Source organism: Nicotiana tomentosiformis, chromosome 7, assembly GCF_000390325.3.
Source record: "Nicotiana tomentosiformis chromosome 7, ASM39032v3, whole genome shotgun sequence".
In the NCBI taxonomy this organism is placed as follows: Eukaryota; Viridiplantae; Streptophyta; class Magnoliopsida; order Solanales; family Solanaceae; genus Nicotiana; species Nicotiana tomentosiformis.
Genome location: NC_090818.1, coordinates 128,295,917 through 128,311,814, shown reverse-complemented (window position 1 = coordinate 128,311,814; position 15,898 = coordinate 128,295,917).

Sequence of the window (15,898 nt, the reverse complement as noted above, 5' to 3'; positions counted from 1 at the left end):
CTAACCGTGGGCGGGGCCCAGCCAGATGCAGCAGCTATACCTGAGCCCATACCAGCTACGACCGGCGATCCTCATAGGCTATTGGACAGATGGACCAGGCTACAACCTCATGTATTTGGAGGTGAGCGATACGAGGACCCCCAGAACTTTATTGACTGGTGCAGGGACAGACTGCACAACATGAGGATATTGGAGTCCCATGGGGTGGATTTTACTACCTTCCAGCTGGAGGGCAGGGCCCATAGGTGGTGGCAGTCATATCTTCTCAGTAGACCAACAGGTTCTCCTCCCATAACTTGGGACCAGTTCACACGCCTCTTCTTAGACATGTATATTCCATCCTCTTAGAGGGAAGAGTTACAATTTCAGTTCGAGCAGCTCCAGCAGGGCCAAATGTCGGTGACCGACTATGAGGCGAGATTTTCTGAGTTGTCTTGCTATGCACTTATGATACTTCTGACCGATGCAGAGAGGGTGCGGAGGTTTGTTGCAGGTTTGCATTCGGCTAGCTAGGCCATTATGGCCCGAGATATTGAGATGGGGACTTCTTACGAGCTAGTTATAGAGATAGCTCGGAGGATCGAGGGTGCACGTCAGTGTGGTCGGGAGAAGGCTACGAGGGATAAGCGGTTTCGGTATTCTGGAGAGTTTAGTGGTGCCCCGACTGGGGACAAGGATCAGTTCATGAGGGGTCATTCTAGTAGGCCCACATATCCAGCACCGTCGCCTTCTCGGGGTGCTCCAGTGCGACCCTATTTCAGTGCCATTCTAGAGAGTTCCTACCGGCTACCAGCCATTCAGGGTTCCTTTAGTGGGTATTCAGGCCATCAGGTTCAGGCTTTCGGTCAGCAGTCCGCCGTTCTTAGAGGTTGTTATGAGTGTAGGGATCTTGGCCACATGAAGAGGTTTTGTCCCATACTTCGGGGCAAGGCAGTGCAGCAGGGACACTAGCCTATGATTACAGTACCAACTGCCCCACTAGTCGTCCGGCCGCCCAGAGGCGGAGGGCAGGTGGGTAGGGGCCGTCCTAGATGTGGAGGTCAGATAGGAGGAGGCCAGTCAGGTGGCGCTCCAGCTAGATTCTATGCTTTTCCAGCTAGACTAGATGCAGTGGTCTCAGATGCTGTGATCACATGTATTATTTCTATTTGCGGTAGGGATGCTGCGGTACTATTTGATCTAGGGTCTACCTATTCGTATATTTCATCTCTGTTTGCTCATTTCCTGGGTGTTGCTTGGGAATCCTTGGGTACTCCTATTTATATGTCTACTCCAGTGGGCGATTCTGTTGTTGTGGATCGGATCTACCGATCCTGCATTGTTACTTTTTGTGGTTATGAGACACGAGTGGGTCTTCTATTGCTTGATATGACCGACTTTGAGGTCATCCTGGGCATGGATTGGTTATCTCCATATCACGCCATCCTTGATTGCCATGCCAAGACTGTTACCTTGGTGATGCCAGAGTTGCCTAGTTTGGAGGGGAAGGGTTTGTCTGTCAGTACACCTAGTCAGGTTATTTCTTTTCTAAAGGCTCGACACATGGTCGAGAAAGGTTGCTTGGCTTATCTAGCCTATGTTCGGGATACTACCACAGAGACTCCAATAATTGATTCAGTGCCCGTGTTCCGGGAGTTCTCCGATGTATTCCTTTATGATCTTCCAGGCACACCTCCAGATCGCAATATCGATTTCTGTATTGATTTGGCTCCAGGTACCCAACCTATATCTATTCCATTGTACCGCATGGCTCCGAGAGAGTTGAAAAAGCAGCTTGAGGATTTGCTAGAAAAAGGGTTTGTCAGACCGAGTGTATCGCCTTGGGGTGCACTAGTATTATTTGTGAAGAAGAAAGATGGGACTATGCAAATATGCATTGATTACCGCTAGTTGAACAAAGTTACCATTAAGAACAAGTACCCATTGCCGCATATTGATGACTTGTTCGACCAGTTGCAGGGTGCTAGGGTGTTCTCTAATATCGACTTGAGATCGGGGTACCATCAACTGAAGATTCGGGACTTCTATGTCCCGAAGACGGCTTTTCGGACTAGATATGGCCATTAAGAGTTTTTAGTGATGTCTTTTGGCTTGACTAACACCCCGACAGCGTTTAAATTGATGAACATGGTGTTCAGGTCATATATTGATTCGTTTGTCATTCTCTTCATTGATGACATTTTGATCTACTCGCGTAGCATGGAGGAGCACGAGCAACATATGAGAGTGGTACTTCAGACCTTGCGGGATCAGAAGCTATATGCTAAATTCTCCAAGTATGAGTTCTGGCTAGATTCGGTGGCATTCTTGGGACATGTTGTATTAGGCGAGGGTATTACGGTTGATCCCAAGAAGATCGAGGCAGTTTAGAGTTGGTCTCGTCCTTCCACTGTGACTCAGATCAGGAGCTTCCTGGGGTTAGCAGGTTATTATCGCCAGTTTGTGGAGGGCTTCTCATCTATTGCAGCACCTTTGACTATATTGACCCAGAAGGGTGCTCTGTTCCGATGGTCCGATGATTGCGAGGAGAGCTTTTAGAACCTTTGACTATACCTTCTGGTTCATGGATGTATAATGTGTATTGTGACGCTTCACGCGTTGGTTTGGGTTGTGTAATGATGCAGGAGGGGCGACTTCTTGCATATGCTTCACGTCAGATGAATCCCCACGAGAAGAATTACCCTGTACATGATTTGGAGTTGGTCGCAATTGTTCATGCTCTTAAGATCTGGAGGCATTATCTTTATGGGGTGTCCTGGGAGGTTTTCACCGATCATTGCAGCCTGCAGCATTTGTTCAAGCAAATGGATCTCAACTGGAGGCAGCGCAGGTGGCTTGAGTTACTGAAGGATTATGATATTACCATCCTTTATCATCCGAGCAAGGTGATTGTAGTTGTAGATGGATTGAGCAGAAAGGCAGAGAGTATGGGTAGTTTGGCATTCATTTCAGCGGAGGAGAGGCCACTAGCTTTGGACATTCAGTCCTTGGCTAACAGACTTGTGAGGTTGGATATTTCATAGCCCAGTCGAGTTCTTGCATGCGTCGTCGCTCAGTTTTCACTATTCGAGCAGATCAAGGCTCGCCAGTTTGATGATCCGCACTTGTTGGTTCTCAGAGAGACGGTACTATAGGGTGGTGCCAAGGAGGTTTCTATCGGTGATGATGGTGTTCTACAACTTCAGGGTCACTTATGTATTCCTAATGTTGATGGCTTGAGGGAGAAGATCCTAGAGGAGTCACATAGTTCTCGGTATTCTATTCATCTAGGTACTGCGAAGATGTATCGCAACCTAAGGCGGCATTATTGGTGGCATCGGATGAAGAAGGACATAGTTGAGTATGTTGCGAGGTGTCTAAATTGCCACCAGGTCAAGTATGAGCATCAGAGGCCAGGTTGCCTACTTCAACAGATGACTATACCTGAGTGGAAATGGGAGCGCATTACTATGGATTTGTAGTTGGGTTGTTGCGGACCTTGCAGAAGTTTGACTGTTGTTGGGTCATTGTCGACATGTTGATCAAGTCGTCATACTTCATTCCGGTTGTGACCATGGATTCTTCAGAGAGGTTGGCCCAGATTTATATTTAGGAGATTGTTCGGTTGCATGGTGTGCCTATCTCCATCATATCAGATAGAGGCCCTAAGTTTACTTCGCATTTTTGGATAGCAGTACAGAGTGAGTTGGGGACCCGTGTAGAGCTCAGTACAACCTTTCATCCGCAGACCGACGGGCCTTCGGAGCGGACAGTTCAGATCTTGGAGGATATGCTTCGAGCATGTGTGATTGACTTCGGAGGACAGTGGGATCGATTCTTGCCTTTGGTCAAGTTTGCTTACAACAACAGTTATCAATCCAGCATCGAGATGGCTCCATTCGAGGATTTATATGGTCGGCGATGTCATTCTCCCATTGGATGGTTTGAGCCCGGCGAGGCTAAGTTGTATGGTACTGATTTGGTGAAGGATGCCTTGGAAAAGGTAAAGTTTATTCAAGAGAGACTTCGCACAGCACAGTCCAGACATAAGGGGATCATGTAGGCGAGAAAGTTCTCTTGAAAGTCTCGCCGATGAAGGGGATCATGAGGTTCAGAAAGAAGGGAAAGTTGAGCCCAAGGTTTATACGTCCATTTGATGTGTTGAGACGATTTTGGGAGGATACTTATGAGCTTGCCTTGCCTCGCGTCTATCGGGAGTTCATATGGTTTTCCACGTGTCTATGCTCCGGAGGTATCATGCCGACAGGTCGCATGTGTTAGACTTCAGCACGGTTCAGTTAGATGAGAGCCTGGGCTATCAGGAGGAGCCGATGGCCATTGTTGATAGGCAGGTTTGCCAGTTGAGGTCCAAGAAGATTTCTGTGATAAAGGTTAAGTGGAGGGGCCAACCAGTCGAGGAGGCGACTTGGGAAGCCGAGGAGGACATGCGGAGTAGATATCCACACCTATTCGGCACTTCAGGTATGATTCTAGACCCGTTCGAGGACGAACGTTTGTTTAAGAGGTGGAAATTGTAACGACCCGACCGGTCATTTCGCTTTCTAGATTCTCGTTCCCCTAAATAAGACTCCTCATATGTGCATTTACTGTTTTATGACTTGCGGGGATGGTTAGTCCGGGATTTGGAAGGGTTCGGGTTGAAATCGGAACACTTGGTTCCTTAGTTAACTTTTAAGAGGCTAAGTTTGACTTTGGTCAATATTTTGAGTAAACGACCTTGGAATCGGGATTTGACGGTTCCAATAGGTTCGTATGATATTTTGGACTTGGACATATGTTCGGACCGGGTTTTGGATGACCAGAGAGCGTTTCGGCGCTTAATATTGATAGTTGGCACTTGAAGGTTTTAAAATTTTTTAAATTTGGTTTGGAGTGGATTTTGGTGTTATCGAGATTCGTTTGGGATTCTGGGCATGGGAATAGTTATGTATGGTGATTTGAGACTTGCTCGCAAAATTTGGTGTCATTTCAAGTAGTTAAAGTATGTTTCGGCGCGTTCAGACTCTTCAGAGTAAGGTGGAAGAACTTGAAGTTCATAAGTTGATTCAATTTGGTTTGGGGTATGATTCTTAGTTTTGATGTTGTTTTAGGCGTTCCAAGAATTTGAGCGAGTTCGTTTTATGATTTCAAACTTGTTGGTATGTTTGGGCGTGGTCCCGGGGGCCTCGGGTGTTAGTTGGACGAGGCGTGAAACTCATTTGGACTTGGAAGGACAGCTGAAGCACCAGGTTTCTGGTGTAATCGCACCTGCGGAGGGCTAGCTGCAGGTGCGAGATCGTAGAAGCGAGCCATGGACCGCAGAAGCGGCGCAACACAGGCTGCCCAGTGATCGCAGAAGCGGCGAAGGGACCGCACCTGCGGAGGCGCAGGTGCGAAGAAGACGATCGCAGAAGCGAACCAGTCAGCCTTAGGCACTTCCGCAGAAGTAGACCTTGGTCCGCGGAAGCAATGCCGCAGATGCGGCCCAGCGACCGCAGGTGCGGAATCGCTGGAGGCAGAGTGATTCTTTTAAAACGGGACTTAGGCTATTTTGAGTTCATTTATTTCACACTTGGGCGATTTTGGAGCTTCAAAGAGGGGGGATTTCCACCTAGCTAATTGAGGTAAGTAATTTCTATGCAATATGAGTTATACATAGATTATAGGTAGATTTAACATGTAAAATTTGTGAAATCATGGGTTTAGATGAAAATTCTTGGTTTTGATAAAAATGGGATTTAACCACGAAAATGGTTATGGGCTTGAGTGAAAACTATATATTTGAGTTCGTGAGGTTATAGGTAATGACTTTCTTCAAAAAATTTCGGAACCCGGGCACGTGGGCCTGGAAGTGAATTGTAGGAATCTTCCAATTTGGGTTGGGTAATTACTATATTAGTTAAATTATGAACTTTTGAGCATGTATTGATTAATTTATATAATATTTGACTAGTTTCGGGTCGTTTGGCAACGAGTTGAGGATTTAAAGCATGTTTGTGGATCGAGAGTGAGCTTGAGAACGAGGTAAGTCTCTTGCCTAACCTTGTAAGAGGGAACTCATACCCTTAGGCGTATGTTGTTGTGAATTGTATGCGTGGGGAGCTACATACGCACTAGGTGATGAGAGTCCGTGCGTGGCTATATTCTATGTGATGTTCGGGTAGTCTTAGGCTTACACTATGCCTTGTTTGCTCTATTATGTTGGTCGTACCTATTAATCATCTTAACTAGAGCTGAGATTAAGGATTCTAAGATTTAAAAGTCTCTCGTTTAAATTTATTATGTGTGGGAAATAATGGAAAAATTTTATAATAACTTTGAGAAATCTATGTTCACTCGCGTCGCAAGTATTTTCGCGAGCTAAGTAAAATTTCCTCTACTCTCATGGGAGCGGGCCGTTCGCCTCGGCAGGTTAATAGATGCATCTATAGTTCATGTCGTTCGACCTTCGGCAGTGCACATTATATTTCTGGATCGGGCCGTATGACCTCGGCATAAATCGTGCGTGACAATACTCGGAGCCTAACTTTTACTTGATATTAATTTATGGCTTGAGCGGTTACAATTATTTAAAGGACATGAGTTTATTCGAAATTTATTGTAAGTGAAGGAAATTATTATTCACTGCTTGTTACTGTGTTGTATTAATTCCTTACATAATCCATTCTTATTTATGATTTTCGCATTTTATTTATAGCCCATAGTAAGTGTCGATGTCGATCCCTCGCCACTACTTCTTTGAGGTTATACTTGATACTTACTGGGTACATGTTGTTTATGTACTCACGCTACACTTCTACACTAACCGTGCAGGATCTGAGGCAGGTGCATCTGGTGGACATACCAGGCCTAGTGGTGAGCTGTATCCTGAGTCGTTCTGCAGCACCTAGAGCCTTTCTTTTGTACTTATTTTTTGTCTATGTTATTTGAGGCAGTAGTTAGAGTTTTGTATATTCTACTAGTGCTCATACACTTGTGACACTAGATCTTGGCACACACTCTAGTAGACTTTATGTTTTTGGTGCATTTACATATTTATGCTTGCATTCAGATGCTTTCAGTTTAATCATTTGACTCTCTATTTCTCAAACTTCTGAACAAATGGGATCTAAATACTTCAAAATTGTTTAAAAGAAGAAATCACATAGTAAATGCATCGTATGCTTGCCTAGCGGTGACGTTAGGCGCCATTACGGCCTATAGGAGAAATTGGGTCGTGACAATTTTGCAGGCCCATCAAAAATGACCTAACTAACAATAGTCATTAGTCTAGGACGATCGTTCCTTATTTCTTGGTGTTTTAGGGCCAAATGAATAGGAATTCAGGACGATTCCCTAATTTTCGTGTGCTATAGTCCATGCCACCAGCTTGTATATGGGGGACCGCCTCGAATCTCCTAAAATTTCTCGGGTCCATAAATAATAACCTAACGAACAATTGTCATTGCTCCAGCACGATCGTTCCTCTTGCTTTGGTGTTTGAGGGCTAACGAACAATTGTCATTGCTACAGCACGATCATTTTTTGGCGTTTTAGGGCCATAAAACTGGAATTCCGCTCGATTCCCAGTTTTCGTGTGCTATAACCCATTCCATCTGCATGGGCCCGGGCCACAAGATCTGGATCGCCTAAAATTTGGTTAGACTATCAAAAATGAACTAAGAAAAATTATTCATCGCCTCACCATGACCGTTCCTCATTTTTGGCGTTTTAGGGCCATAAAACTGAAATTCGCCCGATTCCCAGATTTTCGTGTGCTATAGCCCATGCCATCTGCAAGGTCCTGGGACACCAGACCCAGATCGCGTAACATTTTGTCGGACCACCAAAAATGACCAAAAGAAAAATAGTCATCGCCCCGCCATGACCGTTCCTCATTTTTGGCGTTTTAGGGACATAAAACTGGGATTCCGCCCGATTCTTAGATGTTTTTATGCTATAGCCCATGCCATCTGCATGGGCCCGGGACATCGGATCCGAATCACGTAAAACTTTATCAGCCGATCAAAAATGACCTAAGGAACAATAATTATCGCCTCTCCATGTCCGTTCCTCGTTATTTGGCATTTTAGGATCATAAAATTGGACTTTCGCCTGATTTGCAGATGTTTTTGTGCTATAGCCCACGCCATCTGAATGGGCCTGGGCTACTGGACACAGATCAAGTAAAATTTTGTCGGACCATAAAAATTACCTAAGGAATAATATTCATCGCCTCGCCATGACCATTCCTCATTTTTGGCATTTTAGAGCCATAAAACTAGAATTGGGCCCGATTCCTAGATTTTCATGTGCTATAGCCCACACCATATGCATTGGCTAGCGCCACCGGTCCCGGATCGCCTAAAATTTTGTCGGCCCATCAAAAACAACCTAAGAAACATTAGTCATCTCCTCTCCATGAACGTTTTGTGTTTCTTGGAGTTTTAGGGATATAAAATTGGAATTTCATCCAATTCCCAGATTTCCGTTTGCTATAGTATACGCCATCTGCATGCAATACTATGGATCTCCAAAAATTTTGTCGGACCATAAAAAATGACCTGTGGAACAATTGTCATTGCCTCGCCGTGATCGTACCTCATGTTTTGGCATTTTATGGCCATAAAACTTTGTCAAATTCCCAGATTTCTGTGTGCTATAGACCACTGATTCAGCATGCATCTGCGACCGACCCCGAATCTACTAAAGTTTTACGGGCCAATACAAAATGACCTAATAAATAATAATCATAGCTCTGGCACGACAGTTCATTATAGCCTAAAAGTTTGGGGCCCCATCAAAAATGACCTAACGAACAATAATTATCGCACCGGCACGGCCCTTCTTCATTTTTTGACATTTTATGGACAAAAATAGGAATTCAAGATGAATCCCAGGTTTTCGTGTTTTATAGTTCACACCTTCTGCATGCATACGAGCTTCGGCCTCGAATCTCCTAAAATTTTGTGGGCCTATAAAAAATGACCTAACAAACAATAGTTATCGCTCAGGCATGACTGTTCCTCGCATTTTGACGTTTTAGGGCCAAAAATAAGAATTTAAGACGATTCCCAGATTTTCGTTTGCTATAATCCACGCAATCGGCATGCATCCACGCAATTGGCATGCATCCACGCAATCGGCATTCTGGCCCATAAAAAGTGACCTAAGGAACTATAGTCATCGCCTCACCATGATAGTTCCTCATTTGTTTTGGCGTATTTGGGCCGTTAAACTAGAAATTTACCCGATTCCAAGATTTTCGTATGCCATCTGTTGGGCCTGGGAAATCGGACCCGGATCACCTTAAAATTTGCTGGACCATCAAAAACGATCTAAGGAACAATAGTCATTGCCTCGCCATGACCGTTTATCATTTTTTGGTATTTTATAGCCATAAACGTGGAATTCCGCTCGATTCCCAGAATTTCAAGTGCGATGGCCCACGCCATTTGCATGGGCCCGGGCACCGAATCCGGATCATCAAAAATATTGCCGGACTATCAAAAACGACCTAAGGAATAGTAGTCATCGCCTCACATAAATGTTCCTCAACCGGATTTCCATATTTTTGTATGCTATAGCCGACGCCATCTGCATGGCCCCTGGCCACCGCATCAGGATCGCCTAAAATTTTGTCGGCCCATCAAAAATGACCAAAGGAACAATAATCATCGCCACGCCATGACCGTTCCTCTTTTTTTGGCATTTAGGGCCATAAACTGAAATTCTGTCCGATTCCCAAATTTTTATGTGCTATAGCCCACATCATGTGCATGGGCCCGGGCCACCAAACCCAAATCGACTAAAATTTTGCTGGACCATCAAAAATGACCTAAGGAACAATAGTCATCGCCTCGCCATGACCGTTCCTCTTTTTTTGCATTTTAGGGCCATAAAACTATAATTTCGCCCGATTTCCAGATTTTCGTGTGTTATAACCCACGAAATCTACATGGGCCCAAGCCAATGGACGCTGATTACCAAATATTATTTTGTACCATCATACACGACCTAAGAAAAAATAGTCATTGCCTCGCCATGACCGCTCCTCGTTTTTAGTGTTTTAGGGCCATAAAACTAGAATTTCGTTCGATTTCTAGATATTCGTGTGCTATAGCCTACGCCATCTATATGGGCCCAGGCCATCAGACCCGGATTGCCTAAACTTTTATCGGCCCATCAAAAACGACCTAAGGAACAATAGTCATCGCCTCGCTATGACTGTTCCTCCTTTCTTGTTGTTTTAGGGCCATAAAACTAAAATTTCGCCTGATTCCTAGATTTTTGTGTGTTATAGCCCACAACATCTGCATTAGCCGGGGCCACTGGACCCAGATGGCCTAAAATTTTGACGGCTCATAAAAATGACCTAAGGAACAATAGTCATCGCCTCCCCATGACAATTTCTCAGTGTTTGGCGTTTTAAGGCCATAAAACTAGAATTCCGCCCGATTCCTAGAGTTTTGTATGTTATAGCCTACGCCATCTCCATGGGAGCGGGCCACCGAACCCGGATCGACTAAAATTTTACCGAACCATCAAAAATGATCTAAGGAACAATCATCATCGCCTCGCCATGATCGTTCCTTATTTTTTGGCTTTTTAGGGTCACAAAACTGGAATTCTTCCCAATTCCTAGATATTCGTGTGCATAGCCCACGCTATCAGCATGGGCCCGGGCCACCGGACCCGGATCGCCAAAAAGTTTGCCGGACTAACAAAAAATGACCTAAGGAAGAATAGTCATTGCCTCTCTATGAACGTTCTTTATTTTTTGCCTTTTTAGGGCCATAAATATGAAATTTCGCCTGATTCCCACATGTTTTAGTGCTATAGCTCACACCATATGTATGGACCTGGGCTACTGGACCTGGATCGCCTAAAATTATGCTGGGCCATAAAAAGCGACCTAAGTTATTATATTCATCGCCTCACCATGACAGTTCCTCATGTTTTGGCATCTTAGGACCGTAAAACTATAATTCCGTCTGTTTCCAAGATTTTTGTGTGCTACAACCCACACCATCTGTTGGGCCAGGGAAACCAGACCCGGATTGCCTAAACATTTGTCGGACCATCAAAAACCATCTAAGGAACAATAGTCACTGCCTCACCATGATCATTTCTCATTTTTTGGCATTTTATGGCCATAAACCTGGAATTCCACTCGATTCCCAATTTTTCATATGCTGTAGCACACACCATCTGCATGAGCCTGAGCCACCGAACCCGGATCGCTTATAATGTTTTCGGCCTATAAAAAATGACCTAAGGAACAATAGCCATCACCTCGCCAAGATCGTTCCTCAGCTTTTGGCATTTTAGGCTTAAAAAATTAGAATTCTGTCTATTTTCTAGATTTTTGTTTGCTATAGCCAACGCCATCTACATGGGCTCGGGCCACCTGACCCAGATCGCCTAAAATATTACTAAACTATCAAAAACGACTTAAGGAACAATAGTCATCGCCTCACATAAATGTTCCTCATTGTTTGGTGTTTTAGGGCCATAAAACTGGAATTTTGCGTGATTCCCAATTTTTTGTGTGTTGTAGCCCATCAAATCTGCATGGGACCGGGCCACCCTACCCGAATTGCCTAAATTTTTTTGTCCAATTAACAACGACCTAAGGAACAATAGTCATCGCCTTGCCATGACCGTTCCTCATTTTTTGGCATTTTAGGGCCATAAAACTAGAATTCCGCCCGATTCCCATATTTTCTTGTCCTATAGCCCACGCCATCTGCATGGGCCCAGACCATCGAACACGGATCACATAAAAATTTTCCTGCACATCAAAAACGATCTAAGGAACAATAGTTATCACCTCACCATGGGCGTTCCTCATTTTTTGGCGTTTTAGGCCATAAAACTAGAATTCTGCCCGATTCCCGCATTTTGGTGTGCAATAACCCACTCCATCTGCATAGGCCTGGGCCACCGAACACGGATTGCCTAAAATTTGGTCGTCCCATCAAAAACAACCTAAGGAATAATAGTCATTGCCTCGCCATGACTGTTCCTCATTTTTTGGCGTTTTAGGTCATGGCGATTCCGCTCGATTCCGAGATTTTTGTGTGCTATATCACTCGCCATCTACATGCGCCCGGGCTACCGGACCCGAATCGCCTAAAATTTTACCGGCCCATCAAAAATAACCTAAGAAACAATAGTCATTGCCTCGCCATGACAATTTCTCATTTTTAGTCATTTTAGGGCAATAAACTGGAATTCCGCCTGATTCCCAAATTTTCTTGTGTTATCGCTCACGCCATTTGCATGGGCTCGGGCCACCGGACTCGGATCGCCTATGTTTTAGCCGGCCTATACAAAATGACCTAAGAAACAATAGCCATCACCTCGCCATGACCGTTACTCGTATTTTGGCGGTTTAGGGCCATAAAACTGAAATTTCGCTCGATTCCCAGATTTTTGTGTGCTATACCCCACGTCATCTAAATGGATCGAACCCACAAAACTCGGATCACCTAAAATTTTGCCGGCCCATCAAAAATGACCTAAGGAACAATAGTCATCGCCTCGCCATGACAGTTCCTTATTTTAGGTGTTTTAGGGCCATACAACTGCAATTTTGCCCGATTCCCAGATTTTCGCGCGCTGTAGCCCACGCTATCTGCATGGGCCCGGGCCAGCGGACCTGGATCGCATAAAATTTTGCCGGACCATAAAAAGCGACCTAAGGAACAATAGTCATCATCTCGCTATGACTGTTCCTCATTTGTTGGCGTTTTATGGCCATAAAACTGAAATTTCGCCCGATTCCCAGATTTTCGAGTGTTATTGTCCACGCCATCGGCATGTGTCCGAGCCACCGAACTCGGATGGCCTAAAATTTTGCAAAACCATATAAAGGACACAAGGAACAATATTCATCGTCTCACCATGACCATTCCTCATTTTTTGGCATTTCAGGGCCATAGAACTGGAATTCCGCCCGATTCCAAAGTTTTCGTGCATTATAGCCCACGCCATCTGCATGGGCCCGAGCAAGGGGACCCGGATCGCCTAAAATTTTGTCAGAACATAAAAAACAACCTAAGGAACAATAGTCATATCATATACATGACCGTTCCTCGTGTTTTGGCATTTTAAGGCAATAAAACTGAAATTTCGCCCGATTCTCAGATTTTCATGTGCATAGCCTATGCCACTTGCATGTGCCCGACCCACCGAACCCGTATCTCCTAAAATGTTGTCGGCCCATCAAAAATGAACTAAGGAACAATAGCCATCGCATCTCCATGACCGTTCCTCATTTTTTGGCATTTTAGGGCAACAAAATTGGAATTCAACACGATTCCTAGATATCTTATGATATAACCCACACCATCTGTATGGCCCCGACCATCTTGCCTGGTTCGCCTAAAATTTTGTCAGACCATAAAAAATGACCTAAGCAACAATAGTCATCGCCTCGCCATGGCCGTTTCTCATTTTTTGGCAGTTTAGGGCCAATTGAATTTCGCATGATTCCTAGATTTTCGTGTGTTATAGCCCACGCCATTTTCATAGGCCCGGGCCACCGGACCTAGATTGCCTAAAATTTTGTCGTCCCATCAAAAACAACATAAGGAGCAATATTCATTGCCTTTCTAAGGTTGTTCCTCATTTTTTAGCATATTATGGCCATAAAGTTGGAATTCTATCTGATTTCCAGATTTTCGTCTGCTAGCCCACACCATCTTCATGGGCATTGGCCACCGGACACGGGTCGCCTAAAATTTTGCCGAACAATGAAAAATGACCTAAGGAACAATAGTCATCGTCTATCCATGACAGTTCCTTATTTTTTGCGTTTTAGGGTGAAAAAACTAAAATTTCACCCAATTCCTAGATTTTCGTAAGCTATCGCCCATGCCATCTGCATGGGCCGAGGCGATCGGACCCGAATTTCCTTAAATTTTAGCGGACCATAAAAGCGACCTAAGGAACAATAGTCATCGCCTTGCCATGACCATTTCTCGATTTTTCGTGTTTTAGGGCTATACAAAAGGAATTTCACCCGATTCTCAAATTTTCGTAAGCTATAGCCCACACCATCTGCATGGGCTCAGGCCACTCGACCCGGATCGCTGAAAAATTTGTCGGACTATAAAAAGTGACCTAAGCAACAATAGTTGTAGTTGCGCCATGACCGTTCCTCCTTTTTGGCATTTTAAGGCCATAAATCTAGAATTTCGCCCGATTCCCAGATTTTTGTGTGCTATAGCCTACGCCATCTACATGGGCTCGAGCCACAAAACCAGGATTGCCTAAAATTTTGCCGTACCATCATAAACAACCTAAGTAACAATAGACATTGCCTCGCCATGACAGTTCCTCATTTTTTGGCGTTTTAAGGCTATTAAACGGGAATTTCGCTATATTCCCAGATTTTCGTGTGCTATAGCCCACCCCATCTGCATGTGCACGGGCCACATGACCTGGATAGCCTAAAATTTTGCAAGACCATGAAAAACGAACTAAGAAGAATTATTCATCGCCTCACCATGACCGTTCCTTGTTTTTGGCGTTTTAGGGCCATAAAATTGAAATTTGCCCGATTCCCAGATTTTCGTGTGCTATAACCCATGCCATCTGCATGGTCTTGGGACACCTGACCCAGATCTTATAACATTTTGTCGGACCACCAAAAATGACCAAAGTAAAATAGCCATCGCCCCGCCATGATCGTTCCTCATTTTTTGGCATTTTAGGGACGTAAAACTAGGATTCCGCCTGATTCTCAGATGTTTTTATGCTATAGCCCATGCCATCTGTATGGGCCCGGGACATCGGACCCGGATCGCCTAAAATTTTATCAGTCGATCAAAAATGACCTAAGGAACAATAGTCATCGCCCGCCATGTCCGTTCCTCGTTATTTGGCATTTTAGGGTCATAAAACTGGAATTTTGCCTGATTTCCAGATTTTTGTATATTATAGCTCACGCCCTCTAGAAGGGCCCGGGCTACCGGACCCAGATCGACTAAAATTTTATCGGATTATAAAAATAACCTAAGGATTAATAGTCATCGCCTTGCCATGACCATTCCTCTTTTTTGGCATTTTAGGGTCATAAAACTAGAATTGCGCCCGATTCCTAGATTTTCGTGTGCTATAGCCCACACCATCTACATGGGCCCACGCCACCAGTTCCGGATCGCCTAAAATTTTATCGGCCCATAAAAAATGACCTAAGGAAATAGTCATCTCCTCGCCATGAACGTTTTGTGTTTTTTGGAGTTTTAGGGATTTAAAACTGGAGTTTCGTCCAATTCCCAGATTTTCGTTTGCTATAGCACACGCCATCTACATGGGCCCGGACCACCGGACCCGGATCTCCTAAAATTTTGTTGGACCATGAAAAATGACCTATGGAACAATAGTCATCACCTCGCCGTGATCGTACCTCATTTTTTGGCATTTTATGGCCATAAAACTTCGCCAATTCCCAGATTTTTGTGTGCTATAGTCCACAGATTCGATATGCATCTGCGACCGACCCCGGATCTACTAAAATATTACGGGTCAATACAAAATGACCTAACAAATAATAGTCACAACTTCGGCACGACCATTCATTATAGCCTTAAAATTTGGGGGTCATCAAAAATGACCTAACGAACAATAATCATCGCACCGGCACGACCCTTCTTCGTTTATTGGCATTTTATGGACAAAAATAGGAATTCAAGATGAATCCCAGGTTTTCGTGTGCTATAGTCAACGCCTTCTGTATGCATACGAGCATTCAGCCTCGAATCTCCTAAAATTTTACGGGCCCGTAAAAAATGACATAACAAACAATAGTTATCGCTCCGGCATGATTGTTCCTCGCATTTTGACGTTTTAGGGCCAAAAACAAGAATTCAAGACGATTCTCAGATTTTCATGTGCTATAATCCACGCAATCGGCATGCATCCAGGCGAC